We start from the raw sequence: 10,908 nt of genomic DNA, 5'->3' as shown, positions 1-10,908 counted from the left end.
TGCCACAGCGTTCATTTTATGATACGTCTCCAGTGATCTAGCAAATTCCGCCCCAGTCCTCATTCCGGACGCCCTCGGGTAGTGACCTCCACATTCCTCTCGCCGCAGGCCAGAGCCCAGCAGCATTTATAATATCTGGACCCATATTTGGCCTACAGGAGAGAATCTGAAAAAGCCAGCCTCTGAAGGAAGAGGGGAAACTGTTGGGGAGGAAGCTGGAAGGGTGGCGAGTCCAGAACCCAGGCGTCAGGCCAGTCATAGACAGGTTTCCTGCAAAGTGCTAGTTCAGTCTTCGAAAATCTCCCCAGATTGCTTTAGGTTAAAAGAAGTGTTTCCCATTTACCCCATCAGAGAAATAGCCATTTAAGAACCCACAACTGAAATGATCGTTTTCTACTAGGTAGGTAGATGGGATAGGGTATAAACGAAGATCTGACTGACCCATCAATAGATGAAGGAATAACTGACAGATGGGTAGATGTGGGATGAGTGTTGGGCATTAACCCCAGTGCCTGGTACCCGCTCTACCCACAGCAGAGGAAGGCATCTTCAGGCCTACTTCCACGGGGGAGACGGTGTCATCTAATGATGTAAAAGGCTGGTAGGGAGGCTTCAACATCTGTTGCTTCAGTTTTCTTTTAAGGGTCATGGATTCTAGATTTCTACCTTCACCTACACCCTTCGCAGGAGGACATAGGCACAGTTTTGCCCTCCTTGTGACCCCCCAGACTCTAATTTCCCAACTAAGTTGGTGACTTGACACCAACTTCAAAGTGTTGCCACTTCCCATGTAGCCCAGATTCAAGTGATTGCGTCTAAAGAAAGGATTTAGGCAGGTCTTCTTGCTGGGATGAGCACCTCTTTCAGGTGACAGGAAAACTGGAGAGCTCATGGAAGGCTTTCCAGCAACAGGATTTCACATGGGCACAACCATTCTTCACCGTGGGCTGGTCATCTGTTCTCTTGGGGTGGCCCATGGGTTTAGGGTCCCTCGCGTCCACAATTCTGACATACTCCGCGGATAACCCTGATAGGACATTCCCCCACTCATCAACCTACATCTTGGTGTTCAATATCAGATCTAAAGGTGAACACCGTTTGCAACCTACAAAAGGTACTCCATGGAAACACCGTATCTCAACCCATTCACACCAACTTCTGCTTTTTCACAAAGAGGAGCAATCTAATTACCTTAAGGGTCTCTGAGTCATCCTGAATCTCTGGGTTGATGGTAGATTTTTAAATTTCTTTTCACCGAATTCTACAAAATTCCAAGCAGAAACCTGGGATCCAAATAGCTTGAAGTCTATTTGTTGAGTGACGGGCTAAAGTGACCTGTGGACAGAGTCAATCATTAAGAGTCTAATCAAATAGTGACTCCAGCAGCTATAACTATTTCGCCTGTGATTCTGTTGTTGTTCAGGCTGGGCGAAGGCTGGAGCCTGACAGCTGGTGAATTGTACTGACTTTCCATTTAGAGCTCAAGGATAATGCTCAGTAATGGAGTCAAAATTTGACTTGTGACCTGGCATTTTATCACCACATGTGAAAGCTTTGTTGAAACTGAGAGAGTTATTTTGTTGTTTGAAAAATGCAGTTCTTGTGGGCATGCTTGAACGTGTTTAAAATTTAAAGTCTGTCCTGGACCCATCAGGATGTTAGATGCCCCCCTCCCACCCCCACCGACCCCACTCCCCAGTCAAAAGGCTGATACACTTTTCCTTCCGAGCTGGAAGAAGAGCAGACAGCAAATGGTGTGAAAGCAAGATGCTTTTTAGTGCCTCAGAGTTCACCCAGTGCAAGGATCACCTCTAGATGGGTGGAAATGACAGTCTCCCTACGTGGTTGGCCAGCCACTATAGTCCTGAGAAAGTCCGCAAGAGTGACAAATGCAAGCTGTCAGCATCCCTATTAGGAATGTTATGTGGAGGGCACACATACATTCAACACAAGACATTGGATGGTTCCACCTAGGTTGAATTTGAACCCATGACTGTCTGGGGACCGAGTATGGCAGTCCTTTATCAGGCTTCGCTAGTCCCTGCACTGCTATATGGGAGGCTGTCTCGTTTTCTAGTTCTTTATCCTTTTAAAATTAGAACAGGGCTATGATGAGCCAATTTACTGCCGTTCTGTGTAATTTAGGTTATTCACTCAGTGAAATGTAGAGGGTGAGAGCACAGTTAAGGCTGCGTATTTCAACTTCAAAGAAAGATCTCAATTTATTTCTACCAAAATGTTAATAATTTTACTGGACACAGAACATTAGAGAAGCATGTCCTGCTTCCCTGAGATAGCTGTGGATCCTCAGGGAGCTGTGCTTCGAGGTTTCTTCTTTTCTTACCTATGGTTGGCCTTGCCCCTCTCCCCCACTCCCCACAGGAGCCGTCTTTTGGGACTGATGCGTAATGATTCCCTGGTTTGGGAACTGATGAGCAAAAACATCACTCCCTCTCAGAGTTTTGAAAGCTCTATCCAAGTTTGACCCTCGTGTTCTCTTTGGTATTTTCAGTGTGACGCTCACACCGCAGGACTGGAATGCTCGCTGATTAAAGACATTTTGGGGAATGATATTATGACTGCACGATTTCATTCTAATTCGGAGCATTGCTGTAGAGTTTCGACAGCTATTATTGGCTCTCCTCTGAAGCATTAAAGCGTTTTGTTTTTCTGTGCTGGATGGGAATTTGCTTCCCCACTCCCAGTCTAAAGGGTAAGTGTCAGCAAGCCTCAGACAGACGCGGCCGGGGCTCTGTCATCCCAGGCTTGAGATGGGAAATGTTTGCTCGCAACATGCTCTGCCAGTGATGCAGGTAACCCAAAGAACGTCCTGCACCACTTTTGCGTGTTTCGCAAGAGCTACAAGCCGGAGATGGAAAATGACCTTCTTTGTAACTCCACTATCAAAAAAAAAAAAAAAAAAGAAAAGAAAGAAAGAAAAGAAAGAAAGCAAATGAAATCTGGTCTGTGGAGAAGGGGGTTGCCCGGGTAAGGAATGAATAGGTGAGGAAGGAGGATGGGCTTCCTCGACCTTGGGGGACAGGGCGTTAAATCAGGCACAAAGAACTCACTGCTGCTTCTCCCCATATAACTAAACACATGCTCATTAGGGCGGTTTTTTTCACCTTCTCACCTTCTTTCATTAAACCCCACTCTTTAACAGCCCAGCTGAGCAGCAGCAAAGAAGGCTGAGAAATGACAGGAAGGCATTTTCCCTTTGTTCATATGTTTTGTTTTGTTTTTCATCACCAAGCAGAGGATCGGTAATGAGGAGACAGATCATCCTTTCACATCAAACCATATGAGGAGTATGTGCTAACCAATAATAAACAAACACATAGTACAAATAAAGAGAGTGAGGAAACAGGTTAATAAAGCTTTTGCTCCTCCCCTGATTAAACTCTTGCAAAATAACTATCAAAAGTTCATAATTAAAAAGGCTACAAACATTCCATGTCTAAATATTTCACTTCTTTGAAAAATCGGGCAAGCAGCAGTATGAGAATGTCAAAATATGGCAAATAATGAAAAAAAAAATAGTACGAAAAGACAGGTACTTCTTAAATAGTCACTTGGCCTGCCTTCTGAGTGAATTCTCTTCCTGGCATCTTTCCTGGTTTTCTCAACTTCAGGTGGGAGCTTAAAAAGGAAAATATCTACCCGTCTCTGGTTGTAAGGATTCAAAGCCATCATAAACGTAAAACTTCCAGCCTGGTGCCTGGAACTTCCACCCTCTGTAATTGAGAGTTGTTTTTCTTTCTCCCGCCACGACTGCTACATTATAGCTGTGTCTGCAGAAAATATCTGGAGAGGATGGCAGTATGGCAAGAGGATCTTTCATTCTTAAAGGGGAGGGGGGTGGCTGATTTGTAAACACAGTGCGCACGTTTTGCTGGTTTCTTGGGGGCTCAGCTGTGACTTCTTTGCTGTGGCTCCCATTCTAAACAGATGCCGTCGATTATCTGCTTTACACAGGGGTCTGGATGTACTGATACCTTGAGAAGTCCGCATTATCTACTCCCTGCAGTTCACCAGCTTTTCCTTGAAATGCAGCTGCCAGTAAAAATGAGAATTGGCAAAAGCCAATGGGGTACGTGATTAGTCTGTGGGTTTGTTGTCTTATCTGTTGTATCCAAAACATGTTAAAGAAACAACTACAGCTCAGACTTTATTGTTTCAACAGCATGGAAGGATTGAGAGTATCACATTGCTTTTGAATTTTTGTTTAAAGAATTATCAGTTTAGACAGGCCATGAGATTTGGGAGCAAAACGCCAGCTAAGGAACCGATGACACAGGCTGTAACTTATCATTTCGAGACCTCACTTTTCTATTCTGTGAGATGGGAATAATACTAATCTGTCTTTTTTTTTTTTTTATATATATAGTCTTTGAGCCTTTCTAAAAATGTAACAAAGGTAGAAATGCATTGGAAAGCTTCAAGAAAAATTTGGTGAAGGATTTTATTACCATTAATAATTTATCTGGTGTAATGGTCCACTGATTTCTCAGTTGTATCAAATTACGTGGCATATTTTAAATATTCTGCTCATTTCAAGAGAAATAAAGAAAGAAAGAAAAAAAGAATGAATTTTAGAGCTTTGAATACAAGGCCCAGGGAACAACATGAGGGTGCTAACAACCAAACTGGACTCCTAAGCAAGAACACTGGACATTTGTAACAGATGATTACAGAAATTGAAAGGAATTTCAGCTTGTGGCCTGATGAGATGTCTCTCTAGCCTGGTATGGTAAAAGGGTTGACCCACCTGTGATTTTTGCTACCGCATGCTACAAATTGTTGCCCGCTGGTGGTTACTTTTTCAATTCAAGGGGACACAGTTTCCTTATACATAAAAATCTGGAAAATATTCTATTTATTATTCCTTTAGAAATATCATTTTCCTCAGGGTGCCTGGGTGACGTCCAACTCTTGGTTTCAGCTCCGGTCATGATCTCAGAGTCATGAGATTGAGCCCCATATTGGGCTCTGTGCTCAGCATGGAGTCTTCTTGAGATTCCCTCTCCCTGTTTCTCGGCCCCTTCCCCTGCACGCTCTCTCTCTCTCTCTCTCTTTCTAAAATAATTAAATGAAATCTTTAAGAAAATTTAAACATCTTCAGTTCTGAAATTTTCTATCATGATCTATTATAAGGAGAATCCTAACGTCAAGACCACAACTGCAACTGGCTGAAATATTCTCTCCTTCATCACCTTCTGGAGGAAGCCTTTCTTTCCCCTTTCTCCAGTTCTTTTTCCTTTTAATAGATGTTTGGTTCTTTAATAATAATAATAATTGGGTGGGTGGATGGGAAATACGGAAAAAGAAAAAGAAACAGAAGGAAAGTAGAAAATAAAAAAGATTTCTCCAGAATACCTATAACTCCTAGTGTCCCTTAAATACTAAAAAAGAGAAGCTTGAGACAATATATGAAATATGTGGTCTGAAACTTTGCCTACTATGAAGCTCATCTTTCATAAAGAGCCTCCAGGGTCTGACTTGGAGAATTTCTGGCATATTCTGTAAGGGTAACTCCCTAGTAATTCATTCTGCTCTAAAAGACCTCAGAGAAATGGACTGGTTTAGGAATAACCCTGAAAGAGCACATTGAGACAAAGTATGGATACTTTATTTTGTTTGATTAAAAAATGATTCAAAGATAATACAATGTCAGGATGACGTTTTTAAAGAGACCTCACAATAAAACATTGGGGCTAATATGCTCAACTGTTTGAGTCACTGAAGCAAACCATGGGTTCAAAAATCAAGTTGATCATTTCATTCTCAGTCTAAATTATCTTTGAGTATAAATAACACTTAAAAGCTACTGTCTTAATGAAACTAAAACATGCTCATCATAGTGAAAAGTTTTGTGATAAAAAAAGTCAAAATCTCCTCCTCCTACCCCTATCTCTCAACTCTTTACCAAGAGATATTTGCTATGAAGAGTGATGTATATCCTATTATACATTGTTTGTATGTATAATCGGTTAAGAGAATTAAAGGGCAAATTCCCAGAAATGGGATTTTGGAGTGAAAGTTTTGTATATTTCAAACACTGACAGAAAATGCCAATTGCATACCCAACCCTTTATTTTATTTAATTTTTTAAAAGATTTAAAGATTTAGAGAGAGAGAGAAAGCACAAGCAGGAGGGACAGAGGGAGAGGTAGGGAAGTGGGTAGAGAGAGAGAGAATATCAAGCGGACTCCACATCGAGTGTGGAGCCTGACATGGAGCATAGTCTCTCGATCCTGAGATTGTGAACCTGAGATCACAACCTGAGCCAAAACCAAGAGGTGGACGGTCAGCCAACTGCACCACCCAGGCACCCCATACTGAGCCCTTTAAATGGACATGATCAAGTCATTTATACACATGGCTGGAATGAAGTAAAAACCCAGTCTAGCTTATCTCTAAGATAGCACTGGGGGAGCTCAAAGACGGTAAATCATTACTACCTTCCAGGAACTTTGGAAATTGTTAGAGAAGGGGGTACTCTGCTGTCACCATGGTTGGGAGGATGGACTAAGAGGCTGGGATGTTAGACATGCTGCAATTTACAGGGCAGTCTCACACAATTAAACACCTGTCCTTTGTCTCATACAATTTACAGATGTTTTGGTGGGCATTTATGTTGGTGAAGAGCCTTTATTACTCTGTGCCCAGAGCCTACCATTTTTGTGCATAAGTCCATCCAAAGTTCTTTGATGTTTTTTCCTTTGTCATGTTTTTAATACACATTAAACTTTCCAGGAATACAACCACTATGTAAACTGAGAGTGAAACATTTTGAAAAATTACATCACTATGGCATTTATGTCCTAAATCAACATATCTTTATCGGTCTCTCTGTATAACTAGTGCATTCACGGTAATTCTATGTATTATCTGACTATGCCACAACTATGCCTAAGCTTATACAGAATGATATATATGTACATTAATAAATTGTTTCTTTGGGGTTCTTATATTTTTAGGGTGTGATATTAAGTTTTCTTCAAAAAGCAGGTGTGTAGTAAATTATTTATAAATTTTATTTTGTTTAAGTTTAGGTGATAGTACAAAATATTTGTTATCAAAAAAAGGGTATTTGTGGGGCACCTGGGTGGCTCAGTGGGCTAAAGCCTCCGGTCATGATCCCAGGGTCCTGGGATCGAGCCCCACATTGGGCTCTCTGCTCAGTGGGGAGCCTGCTTCCTCCTCTCTTTCTCTGCCTACTTGTGATGTGTCTGTCAAATAAATAAATTAAAATCTTAAAAAAAAAAAAAAAGGTATTTGTGTCTTAAACCCACCATTCTAGGGAACATTCCTGCTTCCTGATTAAGATGGGTCGTGCTGGCTTGCCTGACTTCCAGTTCTCGGATGACTCTGGGCTTGTCAGGCTCTGGGAGACTTTCTTCACCCGCCAGGCCCCGAACCTACAGGCAGAGTGTTATTCCAATCTTACATAGCTGTTCTAGAGAACCAGCTCTGTCAGGGCAATTTTGTCTGGTGTTTACCAAAGGGACCGGCAATTTGTGGATGAAAGTTCTTCTCTCTATTCCTAGAAGAAAGCAGGTGACAGTGGAGCACACTAATGAGAAATAAAAACGTGAAGATACTCACTTCCTGAGGCCTGCCAAGTATCTAGTGAGTGTGCATCACTGGTCACCTAGGGGATAAGAAGCTATATGATGGATAACAATTCTCACCACTACAGCAAGTAGGTCCATAGTTAAGATCTTCACATATAATCAGAGAACATTGTTGTTGCTACAATTACTATTTTCTATTGGAAATACTGCCATAGACTTCTTATTATAAAAGTAGAAAATGTGGGACACCTGGGTGGCTCAGTGGGTTAAGCCTCTGCCTTCAGCTCGGGTCATGATCTCAGGGCCCTGGGATCGAGCCCCACATCCAGCTCCCTGCTCAGTAGGGAGCCTGCTTCCTCTTCTCTCTCTCTGCCTGCCTCTCTGCCTACTTGTGATCTCTGTCTGTCAAATGAATAAATAAAATCTTTTTTTAAAAAAAGGGTGGGGTGCCTGGGTTGCTCAGTGGGTTATAGCCTCTGCCTTCGGCTCAGGTCATGATCCCAGGGTCCTGGGATGGAGCCCCATGTCAGGCTCTCTGCTCAGTGGGGAGCCTGTTTCCTCCTCTCTCTCTGCCTGCCTCTCTGCCTACTTGTGATCTCTCTCTCTCTCTGTGAAATAAATAAAACTTTAAAAAAAGGCAGCAAATGCTTATTATAAAAATTTAGAGTGTTGGAAAGCATGGATAATAAAACTAAATGTATTTAAAATCTTATTACCCAGAAATTATTATTTGGTGTATATTTATCCAAACTGATTATTCTACCTCTCTACATAACTATATATATGTATTTTACAAGTGTGGGTAATATACAATCTGATTTCACTTTAAAGGGAACATATCACCTAAAAATACATCCTGGATATTCATGTAATTGTAATTGTCAATGATTCTAATGCTACTGAGTTAGTTTTTTCTTTTATTATTGCTTCAAGTCCATCTCACATTCATCATTTAATCATTATTTAACCATGATTTTCTACTAATTTCTCTAATAGCACATTTTTATTGCAGAGAAAATTCCTTTTGATTTGTTATACTCCACTAGAATAGAAGTTTTCATATGATGGTAGGAATCTTGTAACCTTGAAGCCTAGACTAGAACTTGCTAGACTGGTGCTCAGTAGAAGTAAACGGATTAATACATGTATCCATCTATACCCCCAAATATAAGACATTGCATGTATTATTTAGAAACATAAGGAAATGTTTTTTCTTTTATTTCATATAAGAAAAAACTTTTGGAGGGCCCTAAACAAATTCATATTGTATGGAACTGGTTAGGATTCCATCAGAAAGGATAAAAAGCATGATGTGGAAAGCAGACTGGACATTCAAGGTGGCAACACCTTGGATCCCATGGCTGTAATGATAAGACACATCACCTTGTCATTGCATCCTTTGATCTAGATCTTCTAACAGATGCTGTCTTATGGTAACCAAACTCACAAGACACTGAGGTACATAAGCTGAAGGGTAAGTGCTGTGAACTTGTGATTCTTCTCATCAGCACAATCTGTCTGTGCATAGTAAGTTAAATTACTACTACAAGGTAGTTGGTAGGCATGGGAATGAGAAGGAAGGTTGATGACCTTACCAGCTGCTGTCATGAAGCTGTCAGGAAGCTAAGCCATCTCCATCACAAGGACCTACTGAGGGAGTGAAGAAGCCCTAACAGCTGATCGGGGCACCCCTCCCCTGAACCACTGTGACAGAATCATTCCTCCTGTACTCACCCCGCATGCTGGCAACAGAAAAAGAATATATAAAAGTAAATTATGAAACATGAATAAAATGAAGGCTCATGAACATAATTGCCCAACCTAAGAGTCAGTAAATTTCTAATACTTCAAAAAATGCCTATTTATACTCATCTGTCCTATACACTATCTCCCCATCAGAATAACTGACCTCCTGAAATTTGTATGACATTGCCTTGCTTTTTTTGTCCAAATAAATTTTATCACCTATTGATCACCAAAATACTGTTTTTAGTATTTATAAAAATGATGTTGTACTGTAGATTGCTTATTTTACTTAGCTTTTTGTAGATAAGATTCATTTGATTTTTTTTATTAGCTATTTTTATTTTCACTTCTAAATGGTCTATCTTTGTGTGCATATATGCAGGATGCTTGTTGCTATACACATTCTCTTGGCTGTCTCTAGATCAGAGACATGTGTTGCTAATGGATAAACATGCCTACGAATGGAAATGCTGGGTTACACTGTATGAGCGTATGTGACTCAGGTTTATAAAGCCATTATTTCCAAAAATGCCTGTACACTTTATTCTCCTGTCTTCAGTGAAGAATACTTCCGCTTGCTTCACATCACCATCAAAATTTCATGTTGTCAGACTTTCTACTTTCTTTCCATTTACTAGGTATAAAGTTGTATCTCATTTTGAGGCAAAACTGTCTGGGCTTGGTGTTTCCCATGTAGGAAGATTTTAAACTACTGCTTCAGTTTCTTTAATGGTTACAGACATTCCTAGATTTCTCTTTCTTCTTCCTGTGGGTTGGTTAAGTTGTATTCTTGCAAGAATTTGTCAATATCAAACAATTACCAAATATATTGGCATAAACTTTCTACACGCTCTTGATCCTTTAGATTTCTAGCAGATTTGCGTAAAGTCTGCCTGTTATTTCCTATCATTATTTATTTATGCCTAATTTCTGTTTTCCTTGATCATTCTTGCAAGAGGTTCATTTGAGAGCTATTCAGAGGCCAGGAATTTTTAGATATTCCACAAAGAGCATCAATGTGCCGAATCATTGACATTTGCTTTGGTGGGGTTATTTTTATCCAAGAATTTTCAACTGGTCAACCAAATTATTATTACACAATATGCTTGTGCTACAAACAGAAAACCTGTTATATTTTTGTTTGATCTTCCTCTTTTTTTTCCCCCTTTCTTCTTTGTCTTCCTTTTTCTTCTCCTTTTGATAGAAAAGAAATCTTTGCTACTGGATAAAATCACTTTTGGATTTTTTAATTGTGCAAGAAATATAGAAAATAGAAATATTCTGGTGTATAAAATGAAAAATCAAAATCTTCCTCCTGTCCTGGACCCACTATCTCTAGAAACAATCTTTTGTTGTCTTTCATTTCCCTTAAGAGACTTATTATACATCTTAGTTTTTATGTAATCTTGATCATATTATTAATGTGATTCTTCACCATGCTTTTTACTTAATAACATATCATAGAAATTTTTTCTGATCAGCAATTGTAATTATATTTTTGTGTCTATTTAAATAATCTCATTAACGTCTGCTTTTACCTGTATTATCTGTTCCTATCTACTTGACTTTGTTTTCTAATTTCTTT

This window comes from Mustela lutreola, chromosome 6 (genome assembly GCF_030435805.1).
Source record: "Mustela lutreola isolate mMusLut2 chromosome 6, mMusLut2.pri, whole genome shotgun sequence".
Lineage (NCBI taxonomy): Eukaryota > Metazoa > Chordata > Mammalia > Carnivora > Mustelidae > Mustela > Mustela lutreola.
This window is presented reverse-complemented; position numbering follows the sequence as displayed.